General features: G+C 39.4%; 1 non-coding gene and 1 pseudogene across 1 annotated transcript; both read left to right on the top strand.

Annotated features, from left to right (window-relative positions):
- Positions 1-2227: 2227 nt before the first annotated feature.
- On the top strand, positions 2228-2370 carry LOC135709042 (U4 spliceosomal RNA). The gene has a single exon (XR_010518335.1). It is a non-coding gene; the product is annotated as a U4 spliceosomal RNA (small nuclear RNA).
- Positions 2371-8861: 6491 nt separating this feature from the next.
- LOC135709038 (PAS domain-containing serine/threonine-protein kinase-like) lies at positions 8862-10309 on the top strand (annotated as a pseudogene).
- The last annotated feature ends 13935 nt before the right edge of the window (positions 10310-24244 follow it).

Genomic DNA, 24244 nt, shown 5'->3' with positions numbered 1-24244 from the left:
TTTTGATGATATTAACAAGGAAGATCAGGAAGTTCTTTCGATGTACTAGGCCATCATGCCAGACTTTGTCGAACGCCTTCTCAACGTCCAACAATACCACCCCAAGTAACAATTTTGGTTTTATGAGGGTTCTGTAGACCATGATTTAGACTTGTAGAATACTATAAAACCGCGATAAACTTGCAATGTTACTTGGGATGGCAGATGTGTGGGAAACGGACTTGTTCCGCTTGATGATGTTAGTAGCCAGTGCGTGTTGGTGGATGGTAGAGTGGCCTTTCCTAAACCCGAATTGCTCTTTGAGAAAGATGTTATTGTCATTTGAAAATGCAAGCAGACGGCTGAGTATCACTTTTTCGAATAGCTTCAACATTGAGGACAAGAGGCGATAGCTTTTGGTACTGGTAGGGTCATTGCCAGGCTTGTGGATTGGATTGACTTTGGCTGACTTCCATGCAGGGAAGTAGCCAAGCACCAAACACTTATTGAAGACCGCTGCAAGGTGTTTGAAGAAGTCAACACTCAAGTTTTTCAACTCGAGGTTGACCACTTCATCGACACCAGCGGTCTTCATGTTCTTGGTTGATTTAATGGCTGCCACCACCTCATCAGTCGATATTCTACTTTCATCAAGGATAACTACGGCGGTGGCAGCGACTCTAGATATTTCCTTCGATACTGCAGGCTCGTGGGGACTCACCATGGCTTGGCCAAGGTTATGTGAATTCACTGGTAAGTAGAGTAAGGATGAATCTGAATTCTGATTAGGAGGGGAAAGCGGGCCTCGGCTTATTTTTAAAATTTTTTGCTATTTTCCAGAACGGCTTAGTACAATCTAGGAGTGAGCGAAACTTGTTTGCAAAATAGTTATTCCTGAGATCAAGCATCCTGGCTTGGATGATTTGGTTTAAATGGTTGCAATTGGTCTTCAGATCAGGCAGACCAGTAAGCTGGTACTGCCTAGGAATTGTGTTGCGGAGTCTAATGAGATCTTTGGTGGGCCTGTCAAGGTTCAGAGGATTACTCACCTGTCTGGAAACTGGCCCGGGAAATCACTTCATAGATAGAGCTCAGACACTGGTCAATGTCGTCGGTCGTTTTCGGCTGAAGGTCAAGGTCAAAGTACAGTGATAGTTGCGTCGGGAAGCTTCGAATCGGTTCACGGAGGAACCTACTTCGTCCACCACCGGATGGCGGTTCGAGCGGAGTTCTTGGTAAACCACAGGTTGTGAGATGTTGTTGACCAAGTTGTTGATGTAGATGTCGATTGTGGCATGTGCACTGGACCTACTCAATCGGGTGGGAATGTCCGGACTCAAGATGTTGTACTGCGCTTCATGCAGGTCATTGTACAGGATGGTGTAATTTTGGTTGCATCGTCTGTTGCTCCACGGCTTCGATTATCGGCAGCCGATGTTCCTCTTTAGAGCGATGGTCACTCCTCCTCCTTCTCCTCCGGAGCTCGATCGATGCAGCCTCACAAGCCGGAGATCGGGAAGGAAGACGTTAATCTCGGGCTTCAGGTGCGATTCGGTGATGATGGCGATATCGATGTTTTGTTCGATGAGCGAGCAAGCATTCCAATTATCAATTTCGATGGTTTATACTTGTTGATGAGGGATACGGCAGCATGAAGCTGATATGTTCGGGTCCTGCAGGTGCGCTGAATCATGATGACTTCCGTCACGTTCTCGATCGTTGATGAAGGGGGAGGTGCTTCGGGATTCAGCGGTTGCCGCATATGATTTGAGTTTGCCGGAATGTTAGGCATCCAAGCTGTTGGCGGGACCAATACAGCAGCAGCAAAACGGTTGATGAGTGGAAAGTTCTGCCAGTTTTTTTTTCTTTTGGCACCCTTCTGCGGCCAGGTTAAATTCTGCGCAGAGGCTTTATTGCGGATAGCAATGAATTTCGCTCGCTTCGGGCATGTCTTGCTGGTTGCAATTGGCACATTTAGGATCTGCGTCCTCAATTAGCTCGCAGGCTTCAGGTGCGTGGTGCTTGCCATGTGGCAGTTTCTCGTTCCATTCCAAAATCACCATGCTGGAAAGGCGATGCAAGACCACCTTGAGCGTCTACTCCACGTTTTACTACTACAGCAACGTCTCGACGGCTCACAGTGGGACCATTCTGGAAAAAAAAGACTGTCGAAACGCTTTTCTCATGTCTTCGAAGAAGTTTCTTTCTTGTTCTTGTTCTTCTGCATCTTCTATAATACCCATCCAATATCCATCGTACTGGTGATATCGCAACCAATGAGGTACAACCGAGGTGCGATTATTGCTAGTTGAAAATTAAAATATCCACAAATATATTTTTATGAAGGTGGTATTAGACTTCGCAAAACTAACTTTTTGAAATCACAAGAAAATATTATTATATTTTGTACAAAGTTGTAGAACTATGAATTTCATGAAACTTTGCCGAAGATGTCAAGTTTCTACGTCATAAGTCTAGCAAAATATACATGAATTCTTGTGAGGACTACCTTAAAATCAGTTTTTTTACTATTTTGCTGACATAAACATATTAAGCATTTGAAAATGCTCTTTAGTATGCACCGCTTTGCACCATTTTGAAGTGTAATTGTACCATATATCATGGGAGAAGCTGCTGTAGAAAGGTTAAAAAGTACCATGAAATCAGCTGAAATGTTCAGTAAATCATTGTGTGCATTTGTGCATTTTTACTGAACATTTCAGCTGATTTCATGGTACTTATTAACCTTTCTATAGCAGCTTTTTCCGATGATCTATGGTACAATTACACTTCAAAATGGTGCAAAGCGGTGCATACTAAGGAGCATTTTCAAATGCTTAATGTACAGTTTCTCTATTTTAGGGAGCGTATTTTAAATATTTACTGAGCATTTTAAGATTTTTAACGTATTTTGATCAATCATTTAAGCAACCCGATCTATTTTAAGGAGATTTTTTTTACTTATCAAGGAACATCGTCATTGTTTAATGATTAATTTACCTTTTTACCTAAAAAATCGAACTGTACTGCTAGACGGTCAAGCAGAGAGTCAGAAAGAATATTAACGTGTTTAGGTAGTTTTTATAGTATTTAAGCTGTGGTTTTTTGACGTAGGTCTTCGTCTTTGTGGACTGTACTGGGGTGCAAATCAAAAACAAAGTGTGGCCAAATAGTGTCTGGTTTTGAACGCTTACAACATGGTCATTTATGAATGAATTTCAATCTTAATTACACCATTTGATTCAGTTTGGACGTAAGATTTGTTTGGCATAAAGATCATAATTGTTTATCGATGGTTAACTATTGAAAATTTATCAAACTTTTTGGTCGTAATCAACAATTCACGTGCTCGCTCGCTATGACTATCGAAATAACAGAGAGACGAATCGATTGCGCGAGGCTACATACTTATAAATTATTATTTTTACACGAGACGTAATTCAGCTTTGACGTAAATCATGGAACGTAGACAAACATGGCATGTAAAATTAAGTGCCCTGAAACTGAAACATATGCAATCCTTTTGCAGTCCTTTTCAACTGATTATTATGTCAAAAGGGCCGCTTGCATGTGTCGGTCTCAGGGCACAGAAATTAACATGTCTTTTTCGTAGTGTGTACAAAAGAGCGTACCAGTATGATTTGTGCCAGTTCGTTTGCGGATGTCACGGAGGACATTCGATACACCCTTAGACGTATTTGAAGGGCAGCTTGAATTACTCGATCCAATATATAAATTCCCGTTAAATGGAAAGGTACCATGTGTAGTAAATAGAGTTAGTGTGGAATAACGAATTCTTGTAACGAATTCTTGTAAGGAATTTTGAAGGAGAAGGAACTGCAGCAGCAGCCGCCGCAGCCATGGGAGCTGCACCATTACTTCGTGTAGCCGTGGCCAACGTTGGAAACCTCGGTCCAGTCACAACACCTTGTTCACAGGGACACGGCCTATTAAATGGAGAACAGTTCAGTTGAGCGGCACAATAGTGCTATTTGGCTACCTATTATTTGCTTTAAATTAACATCTTCATTAGTTAGAAGATTGTGGTCTATGGCAAATTGGCTCAGATAGATAATTCGTCGGTGTTATGCAATATTGTCACATTTCATAATAAACCATTTTTACGGTTAATCGGTTAAAAGCTAACAACATTTTAAAGTTGTACATACATTGATTTGATGGTCGAGATTGACACCGCTGACTAGCTAGGTACAATGAACACGAATCTTACTCAGAGGGTGAGTCACTTTTACTCATTCGTATTTAGAAATTTTTAAAAACGTAATCTACTCATGCGGTGAGTGACCTACGCTTTTATAAATTTCTCCATACAAATGAGTAAAAGTGACTCACAACCAGCGTTGCCAGTATTCCAGATTTATCTGGATTTTCCAGATTTTCAGTCGTCGTGCCAGATACACAGACAGATCACGTTTATTTCCAGACTTTTTAAATATATTCCAGATTTTCCCAGATTTTTAGGATGTGTTGCTTCAATAAATAAAAAGCCAAACTTACTACTTCAATTACTAAAGGCCATCCAGGTTGGACATTATTGCAACGTCAAACATGGAATTGTTACAACATGTTTGCAATGGGTTACAGAATAATGAAAATAGACATTGTCTAAAGATTATTGGCTGAAAAAAATCTTCAAATTTAAAAAAAAAAATGAGCCAGGACTTTTTTTTATTTGGAGTTTTTGTTTAGATGTTGGCTATAATTTTTTTTTTGAATTCTGGATTCATAAAAATAAAAATTTTAGTATGGAGGAATTTTCCTAATTTTGGAATTTTAAGAAATCGAAAACTGTTCAGGATTGAAAACAATAAATTGAGCTTTAAAAAATAGGTACGGCTTTTGCATCTAGACATCCACCAGGACTGATGATTCAGAATCTGATAATTATTAGCATTTTTTATTAAAGTACCTATGAATATTGAGTTACCTTAGCAGTCTGAAATACTTTAGAATTCTGATTTGCCTTAGATTTCAGAATTGTAAATAATTCTGAAAATAGTTTACAGTGAAGTGTGAGTATGCAGCCTGTGCAACCTTTGGTTGAAAACAGTGTCAATTGTCTTTTACAAGCTCAGATGACAATTACATGGAGATTTTGTGAAGAAAGGAAATTGTTAAAGTCAGAAGAGAAATCATAGAAATTCTTAAGATGAAATTTAAGAAGAATGCTGATCCGAATCGGGAGAATAATTTCAATGGAATTTTGTCCAATGTTTCTATGGAGATTAATTTTTATCAAATTTTAAGAAATCTGGCAATTTCTGGAAGACTTTCAAGGCCATTTTGGCAAAGTGCTTGAGAGCTTAGGAAATACTGAAGAGGATTTCAAAACAATTCAGATCTTACCTACAAAGCAGTTCAAAGAATAAGTCTGAGAAGAATGTGACGGGCATTCTGAAGAGCATACCAAGGACATTATAAAGAATATTCCAAGGGAATTTCATAGAGAAAAATTGAGATAAAATTTTGCCAATTCTTGGAAATTATTACCAGTTTGAGGGAATTGTGGAATGAGGGAGCGATTTATAAGAGATTACAAGAGATAATGCTAAGCACTCTTAGCATATTACTGAAAAAGTTTGGATATTATCAAGATTGGTTTAAGGGAATCCAGAAAAGAAGTATGATGAAATTCTAGGATGATTCAAACTGAACTCTGAAAAAAAGACGAAGATATTCTGTGAAATGTTCCAAGTAAATTCAGACTAACCAAAAATTTAATGATCTGGGACCTAGGAAAATTATAAATTCCAGAATTTAGAATCATTTATAGATCCTGAGACTTCAAAAATGACGCTTTCAGAATTGCATTTTAGTTATATACTAAAATTATTCTTTGGCATAAAATTATCTGTAATGGTCATGTGGAGTTACCCGTAGTTTAGGTAAACTGTGTGTGAGTACCACGATGGTAGGCTTTGATTCTCACTTCAGCCAGGAGAATTTTAGTTTAAAATAAAATTGCTTACTGGTCTACTGGGTGTTGTATATTGTATGATGTCAAGAATTAAATTTTAAGTCTGATTAACCTTAGGGTAATATTAGAATTATTTAGAACTTAAAAAATCATTAAGACATATCAAGATACTGCATCAAATAGTAAGGACTAAATCGACTATTTGTTTAAAAAAATCGTCCCATCAAAGTTGCTTGATTCTTTGCTGCTTCAGAATCTTAAGAATATTTTCTGCAGTATTTTACCAACAATTTAACTCATTTTGGAATACTGCGTAATGGATATTTAAACTTTATGGGTACACTGTGTCAATACTTTTTCTTAACTTTAAGATGATTTTAGCAGTGCTAATAAGTTTGCTTTATATAATTTTATATATTTTTTTAAACATGGAATTCATAAAAATTCTGGTACTTTGAATAAATTCCAGATGATCATACTGACCGATTTTTACGGGAGATCGGCAGATCACTTTGATTTCAATAGCATTTTGTTAAAAACAAGATTTTTTGGAGCATTCCAGATTTTTCCAGATTTTATATTTTAACTGGTCCAGATTTTTCTGAAAATGACCTGGCAACGCTGCTCACAACTGAGTAAAAACGACTCTCTGAGCTAGTGTGTTTATCTATGAGATCTCAGCAATAGTCTCGGTTAAAAGCTGAATCTCGGCATGATTTTTACTTAGACCCAGCAAAATAAAATCCCGAGCAACACTACTCTTTGCAATTTTCATTCAGAATCTGAAATCCAAAATTTACGAGAAGACCAAAATCTAAGATCATAAAAGTACTTAATAGAAATGTTTTTATTTGTTTGTGAGAATTTACCTTCTTATGAAGGGCATGACAAATAATTGAAGAACCTTTTTTAATTTCACAATATCTCTTATGCATTTCGAAAGAAAAATTTGCTTACGATTTATTTTCGATTCAGTCCTTATATACGCTTTGATCCATTCTATTGTGAGTTTAATAAGCTTCACTGAAGCAATAAAATTTACATTTCATTTACTCAATTACAACGTTTGATATTTTATAGATATTTAACTAAGCACAAGTTGTGATAACATTAATTTAAGCTAAGCTGAAACAAGGTGCAGTTGAATAGTATCATAGTTCTACAACAGATTTGTGATGTCAGGTGCACTTTGATTTTTAAAGTTGTTTGTCATTACTAACATTAGTATGTCATTGGTCCTTTTTACCAAATTAGCAGCCAATTATCAAGAAAAAACGTAACGGTCGTTGTTATTTGCGCGACTATTTTAACAGCACGGCAGCTATTCGGCAATTCGTATACGATACCCCCACTGACGCAATTGGAGAATATGGGGAAATAGGGACAACTTAAGGCGGTTGCTCGACGAAGGGCTTAAGAGAGGGTTTCCTGGAATGCTTGGTCCGTTGGATTGTTGCCACTGGGAGTGGAAGAATTATCCAACATTTTGGGCCGGGCAATACAAAGGAAAAGGGAAAAAGCCGACAATTATTCTAGAAGCAATAGCTTCTTACGACCTCTAGATCTGGCATGCCTTCTTTGGTATGCCAGGGTCCACGAACGACATAAACGTATTGCAGCGTTCACCGTTGTTTGCGGATGTGTACTGCGGCAAGACTCCTCCAGTACAGTTCGAAATAAACGGTAGAAAGTACACTGCCGGGTAGTACCTGGCAGATGGGATTTACCCTCCCCTTTCCACATTAGTACAAACGATTCCGGCCCCAGTTGGACAAAAACGAAAAGTTAGTATTTTTCAAGCAAACGTTAAATTTTCTTCAAACAACAAACAAATTATAGCAGACGATACTTGAAGCCTTTGTGAGTGGGGCATCAGTAGGCATCCCGAAAATCGGTAGGACTACCGATAAATTGGTATTTCTTGCCACCTGTAAAGCAACAGCTAGAACAACCGGAACTACACAAACCATTCCAATTCGACCAGTTGCAACGCGTTGGAATCGGTCGCCTCGGCAGGTGCCACGTATACGGTAAAGGAAACGCTTACCAAACCTTCCGCATTGAAAGATTGCCTGAACATTGTCGATTGTGAGTTGAATCTGTTCAGTGGCAAATAGGATAATCGATTATCTGCCAAAGTCATAGGAAAAGTTAATTCTATCGAGCGGTCTTCTGTAAACTGGATAAGGTGTCGCCTCTTTATCCAATTGAATCTCTTTAGTTTGCGCTACCTTCCTCCTTTTCTCATTGCTCCTTGCCAACACATTTTGTCTACACGGAGAAACAGAATAGTACATTTTGATTGATTAATCGTTAATAATTCAAAACTACGCAAAAATGGTTAAAAATGTATTACCGAACTAAATTGACACACACATTGATATAGTGAGCAAGTGTGACGTTTATTTCCTCTTTGTTTTCGTTTGCTCGTTGCTTTGCGCGCATTTTATTCAAAGAAAAATTTCTAGCCAGTGATTTAATTGAACATGATAAAGGATTTTTTTCCAACGTACCAACGGGTACCAACGTAAACAAGCGTTTAAAAAACATCAAAAGATCGATCTACCAAAGATCGATTCTTTGGTACCGATTTAATCAGTGGATCGATTCTAGAGCCAAACATAAGATCGATCCATCAAGATCGATCTTTCTCTGAAGATCGCCTAATCCTAGTGACAAACACAATTGGCGTTGACGGCGATTCATGTAGCTCTTTACCTAATAGAAGAGGTGACAATACGGGGGCGAAAATGAACCACTTTTCTGTCAAACGTGAACCAGCTCCTGATTGGCCGATTTCATGTGCGTAAGATACAGATAGAAATAGATAAAGATAGAGATAGATATAGAAATAGAAGAGGAAGAAGCCAATTGTCACCTCTTCCTCTTAGCTCTTTACTCCTATGAGAAAATCCATAAGCAAACGTCAGACTGTGAGTGAAGCATGGCGGACTTTGTACTATCCTTTCACTCCACCAAAAGTTCCCATAAGAAACTGCCTATATTTGCTGGAAGAGCAAATTTTTCGACGGTGCCGTCAACGCCAATCGGAACGCTTCCGATTCACGCAGGTCGATCTATTCGGATGTGAAGTACCGCGGGGAAGCAATCCACTACGATGGCAACGTTATCGACATACATACGAATCAGACACTTCCCTGCGGGAGAAAGGTCTACTGCATCTAGGTTATCCAGCATCCGGATTCAACGTACAACAACCAGGATGATGAGGATAAGCATCAGAAACTGACGTTGACGTTCGACAGCGTGACCAGTACGGTGGAAAATCCATTTGGGCAGGCCATCAAAAGTACTGTTGCTGTGCTGCACTCGTATCGACCCAGTTCCATCTCCCGTATGTCGCAGTGCAATGTAGATTTGATCCACGGAGAGTACAGGACATATTACACGCTAGTGAGGCACATCAAGAAGGGCACGTACGGGTTTGTGAAGCTTAGCTACCGGAACTCGAATAGGTTGCTGGTGATATCGAAGTTCATATTGAAGGAGAAGCTCGTGCCGCAGTTTATGATTAAGACCGAGGAGTAGCGGGAAATTCCGATGCAAGTGTATCTGTTGACATACGTAGAGCATCCGAACATTGTCAACATGTTCGATTGGTTCGAGAACGACAAGTTCTTCCAAGTTGTGATGGAAATCCATCGCTCCGCGATCGAAGACCAGCGATAACGGAGAAGCTGGGTTGTTGGATCTTTCGACAGATTGCTAATGCGGTTGCTTTCCTGCACTCGTTGAACATTCTGCACCGGGACATCAAATGCGAGAACGTTATGATCGGTCACAATTTCCATATAAAGCTGATTGACTTCGGATCGGTGACGTTCGTACAGGAAGGGCAAATTTTTCCTACCGTCTGAAAGTATTGGCAGGCAACCACTACTCCAGCCCGGAACTGGACATTTGAGCTCTCGGTGTGACACTGTACGTGTTGATGTTCTTTGAGAACCCATTCGTGGACGTCGAGGAAATCCTGAAATCCAAACTGATCATGCCGCTCGAAATCAACGAAAGATTGGAGTAAGTGCTGCTTTTGTTGTAGGAAAAGAATCCCAAAACACGGATCACCATCCAAGAGCTACTGGAGACGGAATGCATGACGCAAGAAATCAATTCGTCATGGTCCAATTTTTCGGAGAAGTACCACGTAGATGCGAATATTTACTCCAGCCAGACGGGACTGTCCACGTCGCCGATGGTGAAGATGACAAAGAGCATGCCCACATCGATCACGACGAGATGCTGGACGATGATATTTGTCCTCTGTCGCTCGATGATGAGATTGATCTAGATGACGATATCTCCGACATAGAGATGAATATTATTTCCACCGGTCTCACCAGTCAGTCTCCAAGGGATACCACAAATGTGTAGTGTCAACAAACCAATTGCGACATATCTGTGCAGTGATGCCAGTTACTTTAGAGGTCATAAAATGTTGTACCGTGGGTGCCAAACAATACCAATGAGTGTGCCCAGGTGCTCCCATGTGTGTTTTTGGCACAATGTGCTGAGTAACCAACCCCGTGAGACGTGTCTTATCAAGAACTTGAGCCTCAAATAATAAACAATGAACAAAGGTATATGTTAACCTTACCTTGTATGTATCCTTAGCTTACCAATGACTTTTCCTCTAAACAAATTGAAAATTCTTTAGTCATTTTTAAAAAAAAAATTACCCAAAGGTAAATTTCTAAAATATATGTTTAAAATGATATAAAATCAGTTTTAATCTTCTGACGCAGTTCCAATAATTCAGGAATAGCTTGAATTTGATTGTTCTTGAAATAAAACTAACCATATTGCTTGAAAAACGTTGAAGATAATCAGCATCCACCAAGTGGGCGAAATATGGAGGAGCAGGAGCATGATTTATAGGATCGTTACCCTACAACGGTCCTCTCGCAAAAAATAAAAATAAAATAAAAATAATAAATCCATCTGTCCTTCGAATCAAGTCAACCATTCGTCACGCAATCAAACGAAGAAACAAAACATCTAACCGCACTCCACCGAACCGGTCACATTTGCATTCCTGACCGGCCAAAGGGACACGCACGTGTGGACACCAACCGACCGTTACGGAATTTTCCAACGATGAAAAATGAAACTTCCAACTGGTGTTGAAACGCGCAAATTCCATTTGGGATCGGTAGGTATTTGCTCGTCCGAGGATCAACCTGACAGGTCGGTTGATTTATGCCCTGTCTAGTCTACCGTCAGTTCGTTCGCCGGTTCGTGGACCCATGGGCGCACACAAAACATAAAAGTTTGGCCTAATGAACATGGGAATTTCTCCGGGACGCAACCCCGAGGCATTTAGCTGTCCTTCATGGCGGATTGTCAACAAACAGACAAAAAATGCCGGTAGCATTCGAAGTGGCGAGGTGAATTTCAAGCTCATGCCAAGGCGGATTGCTGGAAAAAAATGTAATTAATTTCAATAACTTGGTTCCCCGTCCAGCAGGGAATGTCACCGGATGAAGTGTGTACCGAACCGTCATCAACTCTTTGACTGTCTCTCGGTGCTTGGTCTTCTACCTTCTCCCGGGTAAGGGCAGATGGCATCGTTTTCTGTTTTTTTTGCTCCCTGGAGATTACTCGAACCTGAGTGGGAACACAAGGCGAACTTTTACATCCACCATCGCACAGTAGAGTATTACCGCATTCTAGCTGGTCAAAACTATTTAAACACCCCAACCTGTCAAGAACGCCCTTCTATTATATAGTTATAAAAGAAGGCTCGGTCATGTTTTGGGAGGGAGTCATTTTCTGATTAAGTTACCATCAAAAGAAGAAGTGTTGAAAACAGTTTTTGCTATAAATACAATTTTTTTTGATATACACTGAAGAAAACACACTCGTGAAAGTTGAAAATATTTTATATGAATATTTTAAACTAAATTTTGCACCAAAAACCACTGTTTGTTTCTGTTCTTTTGATTTAAACTAAAGATAACTTTTCATGATTCCCTACTGATTCAACAACGTTGTGAGGTTCAAATAATAAATAAAAAGTATAGAGCATTGTTCTCTTTCCTTTTGATTTTGCAATGCGACAATCAAACATACATTTTGATTAATTTTTAAAATCGACTTTTGCCCATCTAGATTAGAAGAAATACCCCTCTGTGCATCATTGGTTGAAAAAAAAACGACAGTCCGAAAGGAGAATGATTTGTGAACTGAGTGGAATGAACGTGTTACTTTTTTTCCCGGAGCTTTCGGGATGAGTACAAAACAGCTTCCGGGGGTTTTTTTTTCCTGGTATCGTAACGAAAAATAGAGTAATGGAAAACGAATCACTTCAACTGACCGTTTCCATTAGAATTGAGCTGAAGAATGATGTTCGGCTTACTAAGAGGTTTAGCAGTGGTGGATGTGCGCAAAAGATGTGGTAAATGTAGAGTGTAATGTGAGCTACACAGGCATGGATGACCGAGATCCATTCAGGGATGATGGAAGAGGGATTGGGCTGGTGTTCATTGAGTTCATTGAGCGGACTTCATCGGTTCTGAATTGAAAGCAACGACTAAACGATTGCACTATGTACATTGCTTTTGGAATTTATGGCGATGGGTGTTGGAATTCCATGAACTGTTTGCTGGATAATAGTCGCGTTGGTGGCATCCCGCATGGCCACGTTTTTTAAATAATATTCTCCATGATAATAACCACTTTGCTAAGAGCCAGCATCTCGTGTAAAGACAATTGACACCGGCTTCACCTAGAGGTTAACACTAGACAACGGGCAACACAAACACCACCAGTAGGGAAATTTCCACCGGGCGTTCCAAGTGCGACGATGATACGCTAGGCAGAGGACACCTCTTGATAATGCTTGGTCCTAATGATTCTAACTACCGTCGTGATGGCTTTCGCAGGATTCTCGTAGTCATAATCGACGGGAAGGCACAGGAACAGACAATAGACGGTACTAATTGAAACTTAAATATTAATCTTCAACAGATATCGATAGACAGGATAACTTGGAATACAAGTGTAATTTTCTACAATCAGATATTGAAAGTTAGTTCCTTGAAGTGCTCAAAGTTTATTAGAGGTTTCCTATTTCAGAATGCATACATTTCAAGGTAATACAATTTTTTCTAATTACTTTTATCATGCTTAAAAACTTTCGTTCACTGGTGAGCATTCTAGAGCGCTGATTATTCTGCAATTCACATACTGTTCGCACTCAGAGTGAATGTAATGCTTTATTGTTCTGTTAGTAGTGTTTTTGTTTGGATGGATTATCCTAACCGCTTTCCTAATCCATATGACATCCTACTAATCCCGAACCGACCGCGGGAGATCGGTCTTCCGCAAACTCACACCATTTGTGTCATTTCAACCTCAAACCCTACTATAAACAAGCTTTGATACATTTCTGGCGATGCCTCTGACTTGGCTTGAGCAAGGAAACACCAACAGCATCGAACGAATAATCATAGAACAACCCAAGTAACAAATCTAGAGCTGCTTGGGTGTATTCAAAATTTATAAAGGTTTTATTGCAGCTGCAACCATTACCTACAGCTTTATGACGGTCATATACAATGCAAGTCATGGAACATTTCATAGCTATCTACAAAATCCCAATAAAGCTTATAAAAACACCAACTGATGCTTATGCTATTTTCACTTATTAATGGTTTTATGGTTGCCTTGAAGTATAAAAAAAGCAATATGAATTGCTCTTATAAAACCCAAAAATAAATCCTTATATTGCTTTATAAGTAAGCGCAATAAAACTAGTTGGCCATGAAACAGTTTATTTTAAAACAATTATAAGCATTTAGTTGCAACTTGTTAGAAGGGTGCATAGGCGGTTTATTTTTACAACATAGAAAAGAATCAAAACTTTCCGGTATTTCCAAGCGGAGTGCAAAGAAAATCAACAAAATTGTTAGCATGAGCATGAAAACATTTTTTTTTTTATTAATTAATTTATTTGTACAGGCTCAATCGAATAAACTTTACAGAGCCAAGTTATCATTTGCGTTATACATAATTGATGTCTTAAATCTAGATTTAAAGGAACTGAACCGATTACTCGCGGTCATCTCGAGGTTAGTAGAGATTTACAGTTTTATGGATAACTTGGAACCAGTAGACTGTGGAAATTTAACATCTTTAAAAGAGCTGTTCATTTTGTCAAGATAAACAACTTTGCCTAAGACATCAAGTCTCCAAAACGTCAGAGAAAGAAGTTAGATTGTGGCACCATCTTTGCGGAAGAGTTTTGAACTATTTGTTTATGTCAATAAAATGGTCCTTATTATGTTGAGAAACATTGCCTGAGACACCAAGTCGCGAAAATGCTTCGTTTCGGAGTTATTAATTTTACTCCGCTAGTTTGCATTCCTGACCCAGTGTGCAATGTAAGCATTAGACATTTTAAGAAATTGCGGTTGGTGTTATTCTTGCCTGCTGTCCTCTGTCGCCATATTGTCATTATGAAAATGCCATTAGCCTTGGAATAAAATCCAAGAAATTCCAATAAAATAATGACTAAATTAGAGATCCGAAATGATTTCATTGGTATGAATTTATTCATTGAGATCTATTTTCGGTAAAATTAAGATGATTCCATCAAATTCATTTGATTTCTGAAACAATCTTTTTTTGTAAGCTTGAATTATTTTGGAGGCGCATTTATTTAACGCTCATATTATCCCAATATACACGATTAAATTTCAAGCGCATATGTTTTGGAACTTCTAAAAAGTCGTATATTTTCTTTAAGATTTTCACTAATGTCGCAAAATGAAACAAAATTGATTGTACGGTGATCTTGACACCAACACTCAAACCTATTTTTACCGCTAAAGATTTCCATATGGAAAAAAAAATTCAGCAGAACAGAACAACAACAAGCTAATTTATGGCAGTTGCTTTGAAGCAAATAAAATTAAATTGGATTTATAACTGATTTTCACCAAAGCGTAATAAAACTGCTTGAATACAATATTACTCTTAAAGAGGCTATGAGAACCTTTTGTAGAGTAAAGGGCTTTCTGACAAAAGGTTTTAAGCTTTATTGTGATTCTCAAACATGCTTTATAAACCTTATCAAGAGTGGTCCACTAAGCTGGAAGCCGATGTTATAGCGGTTATCAAAAGGTTGTGCTGGAGCTATTAATTTTATACCCGGTTTTATAAAATTGATCTCAAAAACCACTAATAGAGTGCAATAAAACAAGAAATGCTACTTGGGAAGGGACTTGCTGATTGGTTCCCGACACGGAGGGAAAGCAATGGCAGCACGCATTGAATAAGGAAAAAGGAGACGAGTATAGTATTTAACCAGTCGCCTTTCGTCCGTAGCGACTATTCCGAATTCAAGTTGGGCAGAGTCGGTAGTAAGGTTGTGCTCTGTACGAAAGCGGAGTATAACTTGGTCATCGCCCACCTGAGGACTTCCAAAGTGAAATTCTTCACCCATTACATTCCCGGTGAGAAACCGTTCAAGGTCATGATCAGGGACCTACCAAACTTCGTCCCGAAGTTTATAGAACATGAAATCATGAACCAGTACAAGCTGGCCCCAAGCACCGTCTATCGGCTGACAAGGAAGGACAAATATGTGAAGGCGTATCCGGATTACCTTTTCCTGGTACACTTCCAGAAGGGAACTGTGACGCTCAACGCGCTGAAAGCCATCCGCTCCATTAATTCCATCATCATCCGCTGGGAGCCATATCGTGGTGGCCATCGCGATGTGACTCAGTGCCAACGGTGTCTGAATTTTGGACACGGCATCCGAAAGTGCAACATTAAGCCACGCTGTGGCAATTGCGCTCAAAACCACGCCACTTCCGAATGTGCTGCAGATGAAGCTGTGGCGTCCAAATGTGCCAACTGTGGTGAAGCTCTACAAGGATCCGACAAGCAGTGCCCTAAGCGTGAGGATTTCAAGTGCATCCGAAAACAAGCGTCCACCAACAATCAACCAGGACGAAGGAAGGATAAGGCCCCAGCTTTCAGGGCGGAGGACTTTCCGCCTCTTCACGGACAAGCGAATTCGCGGGTGTGATCTGCTCCCCCTCAAGAAACGTCTGGATTTTCTGCTGGACAAAGCTCTCCACCATTATGTAGACAACCAACAATGCAAAACAACAACCCCCGATCTGTTTTCAGCAGATGAACTGATGGAAATTTTCGGCAGCATGACCGGGGCTCTACGTAAGTGCCGCAATAAGCACGAATAGGTCCAAGTGCTCGGTAAGTTCATCATCCAGTATGGTGTCTAAACCGCTAACCATCGCTACCTGGAACGCTTGCTCTGTAAGAGCTAAACAGATTGAGCTTGCCGACTTCCTCCGCAAGCATAGCATTGACGTGGGTCTTCTAACCGAAACCCACCTAAAGTCCGGTGACAGCTTCTGGTTGCCTGACCACAACATTATCCGGCTTGATCGCACCAGCTCCAGGGGGGTGGTGTAGCGGTCATCGTCAGAAAGGGAATCAAGTTCTGCACTCTGCCCCACATCATCGAGGCCATTAGAGTGGAGGTGGAATCACCAACTGGAAACGTCCGGTTTATCGCAGTTTACTGCCCACGCCAGTGTACCACAAGCAACGGCCTAGGCATCCAATTCAAGAACGACCTGACCGCCATCACTCTTACTAGCTCCCGATTCATCGTTGGAGGCGACCTGAATGCCCGCCATGAAGCTTGGCAGAACTACCAGTGGAACCGGAACGGATGTCTATTATTCAACCACGCACAACATGGACTGTACACTGTGCAATTTCCGGACGAACCAACTTTCATCTCTCCGACAGGAAATCCCTCCACCCTGGACTTTTTCCTGGCAAACATTGACTATCCAAGCCGGAGGCGCACAACGATCTCAGCTCCGACCACCAACCGGTGGTGACTGATGTCGGTGTCAACGTAGCCTGCTAGAAGCTGCCTGCGTAATGACTACTACCATGTCAACTGGGTGCAGTACGGTCGAATGGTGGACAGCAACATCGATGAAAATCCACTGCTCGACACCGTAGATGACATCGACCGGGCGTTGAAGGGAACAGTGACGCTCAACGCGCTGAAAGCCATCCGCTCCATCAATTCGTCCGCTGGGAGCCATATCGTGGCGGCCATCGCGATGTGACACAGTGCCAAAGGTGGCTGAACTTTGGACACGGCACCCGCAACATTAAGCCTCTGTAGTGCGTAACAATTTAGAAAACATTCATTTTCCACACTCAAGGTCTTGCAACGTTGACAAGAATGCCCAAGCTCAATTGCCTGTGGTGCAATTGACAACGATGCGAGTTCCCATGCACATTTGCCTTTTCTCAAATTACACTATCCTCAACTTATAACCACGATGGGTGATCGCCTTCAATAACGCGTTACCAGGTACCTCTAGCTGTCTCTGTCCTTTTCCCTTTTATGTAATAACCAGTTTGTAAGCATCGATTAAGAGAGTTTATGAATAAACATTCAATCAGTATCAGTCAACAGTGGAGTCAAGTCGTTTTGATGACACCCACCTCATCGCCTTCTCCAACACGACCTGCATGTGCAGGACACCACGCTGTTGCAATTGCGCTCAAAACCACGCCACCTCCGAATGTGCTGCGGATAAAGTTCTGGCGTCCAATTGTGCGAACTGTGGTGGTACTCACCAAGGATCTGACAAGCAGTGCCCTAAACGCGAGGATTTTAAGCGCATCCGAAAACATGCGTCCACCAACAATCTACCAGGACGAAGGAAGGATAAGGCTGCAGCTTTCAGGACGGAGGAATTTTCGCCTCTTCATGGACAAGCGAATTCACGGCTGCCATCGGTGTACGGAGGGGGGAGGGGCGTTCATGTCCTTGGGTACGAAAGTGACCCCGTTGGCTTCGTACCACTCCAGGACAACATTTTAATAGTGACACGACGCTAGATCCAGGCAGAAGATCGTAGGGCCATCCCCAAGCAACAGTTTTTTGTTTTATTGAAGTTTTATAGCAGTTGATATAACCAAATTAGAAAACCTTCACTGACGACCACATTGCTTTAACAACCTCCTGACAACCGCTATACAGCCATGTCATGGCCAATTGGCCAAGTTTTAATGCAATCATTAAAACTTGATATGCGAACTACCTTAGGAGCATAGGTTTAATGCCAGTTTTATCACACTCTAGACGTGATTGTTAAAAATGAAAACATAAAACCTCCTCCAGGTCAGAAAGTTTTAACAGCCTTCTAATGACTACCATAAAACTATATTACAACCGCATAAATCGCTCCTGAAGAAGTTGATAAAACATGATACGCAAAACATTTTGACAAATTTGAAGGTTTTAAGTTGGGGTTTTTGGATGATAGTTTTTTTTTGTATATTAATTTATTTGATAAGGCTCAACCGAATTAACTTAACAGAGCCGAGGATTCATGGTCACTATACAATACATCTTAAAGCTATAGTCAAAAGGTACAACACAATAAACACTTTATCTTCCGCTATCCAAAAGCCTCCTCCATCAGAACTGGAGCCGCTTCCAGTAGTTTCATTGTGTGGCAAATTGTTGTACGCCAACGAGGGTCAGAGCGCGTCCATTGCAGCAATGGACGCAAAACGTGGTCAGCACTCACACACTCATCACGAAACGGTTGCTTTCCAAAGTCGACGACGCATCGACCGAAAGAACTCTCGCCTAACTTTTCAAAAGGTCCTATCTAACATTTCACTCTTTTCGAGAAAAACGAGGTTGAAGATTGACAAAATCTTTTTTGATACTATTTTAAACCAAATCAACTTTTGACATTTTTAAGACCTTTAATAGTAAAATGCGATAGTAAAATTGAAATTGAAATTATAATCTACCCGTTTCATACATTTTTTTTTTTATGAAAACGTGAAAAATGTTACATATGACATTTTACTCTTGTCAGGTGTACATTGGACATGTTATATAGGACGTTTTGTTATAATCACAGTTACATAGGTCATTTATGTTTTCAACATTATTTGTTTGTTTTTAAGCATTATGAGTGCATAATTTAAGTTATACGAGCTAAACGAACAATATGAGTATTGGACAATGCATCAACTTTTTTTAACGGTATATCGCAACACTGCCCACAGATTGTTTTGGTCGATCGTTGGTGGTAGCGTGAGCTGCTTTTTATTTGATAACAGTGTTTTTTTAGGGGCTGTTCACTAACTACGTAGACAGCTTTTCGGTATGCTTAACCCCCTCCCCATGCGTAGACAATTGTCCATATACAAATTTTAAAATTTGTATGGGCCGTGGATAATTGTCAAACAAACCTCCCCCCCCACGTGGAAATAGTAGAAAAATGCTTGACATGAAAATTCCGATGTGCACAATCATATTGTTTTGGTTTGTTTGAACATTTTAGACGTGTTACTCGTATAAACACAAAGGACCGAAGTACAGATCTGCACTGTTTTGGTTTTTCTAATACTTCAGACGTTTGTCTTGATGAACATAGTCAAACGTCTTATGTAACAGTGAAACATCGTTAATGCAAATTTTGATTTCAGACGTTTTGTTAATTTAGAATTTTCTCAATTCAATGACATTAATCTGAATGTCTGTGTGTGCATAATGTTCTTAGATACAAATGTTAAAATGTGCATTTATAAACTCGATTTGTTTACATTTGTTACTTAGGACCTTTTGAAAAGTTAGGCGAGAACTGCTGATGAAGAACAATGAGGAGGACCACACAATGGTTGCTGCCGAGTAAACAGACGATCGCGTAGCACACATCGAGAGTGGCCTGCTTTTGTCGACAGCCGAGTGAACACTGATGGATGATAGTTGATATTGAGAAATATTTTATTGTGTTTTTATTCTTTCGATGTTTAATGTGAAAGCATGATCCTTGTCAGTAGGTAATAATAGCTGATATTATTGTTTATTAAAAATGAGACGACTTTATTACAATTTTTAACCAATCTGTATATGCTTCACAGCATGGTGATTATTATACCAAATAGGAGCATAAATTTAGTGCGCCATATGAATACTATAACATAGGGATATTTTTAATTTGTCTGCATTGGCACCATACATTAAAGGGTCATTAAAAGATTATCTATTTGGTACAAAACTGCTACTACTGTTGAGTAATAACCAGTCACATATTATTTAATTATACATAGATGTATGAAAGTGTTTTATCGCCTATCAATTAAAGCGTAATTATTCATATTGTGTGAAATGTTCTCATACGACGACATTTTTTTTTCGTTATAACTTGCTACTCCTTAAAATACTTCTCCTAGATTGGAATTCTATAGCATAACATAAACCTAATGGTTGTATCTTAGCATTTCGTAGTCCAAATTGAGAGCGTTAAGTTTTATTTAAGCTCTATAACTAGCTTGCTGGTTTTATTCGGTACAGCAAATCAAAACAAAACAAAAACCATGGCAACCTGTCAAAAAGTCAACATTTCAAGCGATCCTACTATTTTCTCTTGTAATAAAGATGTAAGAAATGCTTATTGGATCCACTAAAAGCTTTTCAATACAAGGTTTAAAGCCGTGATGCCAATACTGGCCATCTCCAACCGGATTTAGTGAAACGGTCTGCGTTGTTTAAAGAAGGGTTCGTGGATTTTTCGGAAGTGTATCGGAAAGCCGCTTGTTCAATATTGCTTAGAGCTCCTTCACCGCACTGTGCCTTACGTTATATGAGGGAGCCCATAACTGTAGATCCTCCAGGAGTTTCATATTGGCGATCGTCTCATCTTCATTGTGTTCAAAAGAACTGAAGGGGTTTTCATTTCATGTATCTGAATAGATTTTTTTTTACCATTTTCAGAGTATTTTTTGTTATTGTTGTAGTATATTTCTTATCTGAGAATCTTAGGCCTCCTGATAAAGATGACAGTTGTAATGAGGCTTTAATGAAGGTCTAAGACTGCTTGAAGTTTTATATCGGTCATGAAAAGTATGCCATGAACATAATTGTATGTTTTGTTTTGGTTTTATTCATCAGTTATAAGTAGTGATACAGAACCACCTTACAGCTACCGTTAAAACTATGAAGTCTGAGATTTAATTTAGTAGTCATAAAACAGTTTTATAGACGACTTGACGGCCTGATTTTATGACAAGCACACAAAACCGTAATACAACCACAGGCTGCAAGGGATGCTATGATAAAACAATGATAAAATAAGAATAAATCTTCCAAGCACTTAGATTGTTTCTTGGGTCGTGTTGCTTCAACAGAGGAAACAGGTGCTTCTGTAGACGCTCCTTGAGGTAGATCTCCCCGTTTACAGTCCCGTATTTCTCATGTCATGTATTTTTGGCCAACTTTGAAAGTTTCTGCTTCGTTACTTCTTCCGGAACATCAAACTTGTGCTGGGCGGTGAAGAACAGTAGCCCCGGAAGCTGCTGAAAGTCCACCTTGACGGAAGTCTCATCATTTATGATGAGACAATGAGGCTTCGTCAGCATCTGGGTGTACAGTTTCCGGGCCCGTGACTTTCCCACCGTATTTTTTGCGTTTGTCACAATTTGGAGCCTGCACTTTGTACGTGTGCAGTCCCTTCCGGTCCATGGCTCTCTGAACAAAATACTTGGACAGTTTCTTTTTTTTGCCACATCCCTGACCGAAGCATTGGGATTCCGCTAAAACGCTTTCACGACACGCTTGTGCTCCTGATCACTAATAGCACTAAACTGTACGATTTTGAGTTGTTTTTCCGATGTCTCTATGAGAGTGTTGAGGATTTTCCAGGTGCTTGCGCAAAATCAATTCGCGACGTTGCTTTTCGGGTGACGCCATGTTTTCCAACTTCCGAAAAACTGACAGCGATTAAAATACAGTTTAAACCATACACTCTAAACTACTTCTACCCAAATTTTCAAGAGAAAATATCCAATGAGTAATTTTCTACAGCGTTTTTTTCCATGATGAAAGTTGATGTGGGCACCAGCGTTGCCAGATTGTTTTCATAGGTATCGGTATCAAATGATAAAAACAAATCGGTATTTATCGGTATTTACTATTTTAATTAATGTTATATTCACCCATTTTCATGCATTCGTTCGAACCGTATTTTCCATACAACCTTTTTTTGTGTGAAAAAAACGGTTAACGACAACAAGAATACAAGGATGTACTTTCCATGTAAGTCGTAAGAAATTTCTTGGAAATATAATGAGAGAGAGAAGAATTAGTAATTTCCATTTAATTCTACTACCTTATTTGCTTCTCCTTGACAGATACGCGTATTTCATCTACAATGTGCAGACTTCTTCAGTGTCTTGTACTAATACAGTCGATTATTAGTACAAGGCACTGAAGAAGTCTGCACATTGTAGACAAAATACGCGTATCTGTCGAGGATAAGCAAATAAGGTAGTGGAATTAAATGTAAATTTCTAATCCTTCTCTCTCTCATTATTTTATTTTATTTTTTATTTTTATTTAATACATCCATCTGACAATAAGTCTTAATGAACCAGAAGCCATAACAAATACTAAATGTATCTGGAGTTAATAATACGTCTCTGGAATTGAGCAGCAGGTTCCCCAAACTCGAACAACTCTTCAACTGTAGAAAACGTGCGAATCATACTCGTAACAGGTTCATGTTGTCCAAAAGAAGAGCGGTGTGAGTCTTGACGCAATAGGAACGTTGAGCGTAGAAATCTGCTTGGCGCACGAAAGTTCAAGCAAGAGAGTAAGTGGGTAGAGTCAATTTCACCACTTAATAACTTCGCGACGAATGTTGCCTGTTGAATTTGTCGCCGTCGTTGTAACGTGTCCAATGGACACTGTCCATGCTTAGCAAGCGACATCTCTCAGCATACGGAGGTAAGTTTAGTGGATCTCTCCAAGGAAGTTGTCTTAATGCTCGACGAATAAATGTTTTTTGGATACGTTCTATTCTGATGTTCCAGGAAAGTTGGTAGGGAGTCCAAACAACAGATGCAGTCTCGATAATCGGACGAACGAGTGAACAGTACAGTGCTTTTAAACAGTACGGATCCGAAAAATCTCTTGAGATTCTTGATATAAAACCAAGCTGACGATTAGCCTTAGTGATTACCATTGAACGGTGTAAGTCAAACGTAAGTTTAGGGTCCAGCATTACACCTAGGTCGCTTACTTGTTCTACTCTTTCTAGCCAGTTTTTATGGAAACTTTAGCAATTGAACTTACTGCTCCATTATTTTGGATTTTCAATATGTCACTGGAATCCGGAAACTTCCCTAAAATATGGAAAAACTCGTTTTTAGTGCCTATCTTTAAATCGGGTAAAAAATCCGACATACGTAATTATCGTGGTATAGCTATTATCTCTTGCATTCCAAAACTTTTCGAGGCGATTGTAAATGAAAAACTCTTTCTTCAAATTAAAAACAGAATAACTACTATGCAACATGGCTTCTTTAAAGGCCGCTCAACAACTACGAATTTGCTCGAATTAATTAATTATTCCTTGAATGCAATGGATAACGGAAACCATGTAGAAGTGTTGTATACAGATTTCAGCAAAGCGTTTGATCGAATTGACATACCCATGCTTCTTTTTAAACTTCAAAAAATGGGAATTCATTACGCACTCCTCAAGTGGCTTGAATCATATTTAACTGACCGTCATCAAATAGTAAAATACAAAGGAAAGATATCAAATCCCGTTGATGTCACTTCAGGAGTTCCTCAAGGCTCCCATTTAGGACCACTTTTATTTATTCTCTTCGTCAATGACATATCTTTCATTATTAAGAAATTGAAAGTTTTAATATATGCTGACGACATTAAACTTTTTTTGGAAATAAAAGATGCCAAAGACATCATCACATTCAAAGAGGAAATACAGATATTCCATACCTGGTGCCAAAAAAGCCTGCTACAATAAAATATAAAAAAATGTAACTCAATTACCATTAGTAGAAAACGAACCCTACCCGATATAACAATCACTTTAGGAAACCATATCGTAGAAAAGTGTGACAGAGTCAGGGATCTAGGTGTTATTTTGGACTCAAAACTTACTTTCACCGATCATTATAACACAATTATTAACAGAGCTAACAACATGCTTGGTTTCATAAAACGTTTCTGCTATAACTTTCACGATCCGTATACGATAAAAACATTATACATTGCTTATGTAAGATCGATATTAGAATATTGCAGCATAGTTTGGTCACCTTTTTCAATCACACACGAAGAAAGAATAGAGTCCGTTCAAAAGCAGTTTCTATTGTATGCACTCCGCAAGTTAGGTTGGACTGTATTTCCTCTGCCATCTTACACAGCTCGGTGTGTGCTCATAAATATCCAAACATTAAAAGAACGTC

The sequence above is a fragment of the Ochlerotatus camptorhynchus genome, unplaced genomic scaffold (assembly GCF_037179485.1).
Source record: "Ochlerotatus camptorhynchus isolate MF236.1 unplaced genomic scaffold, CSIRO-AGI_Acam_v1.1 ptg000347l, whole genome shotgun sequence".
NCBI classification, from domain to species: Eukaryota; Metazoa; Arthropoda; class Insecta; order Diptera; family Culicidae; genus Ochlerotatus; species Ochlerotatus camptorhynchus.
This window is presented reverse-complemented; position numbering and strand designations above follow the sequence as displayed.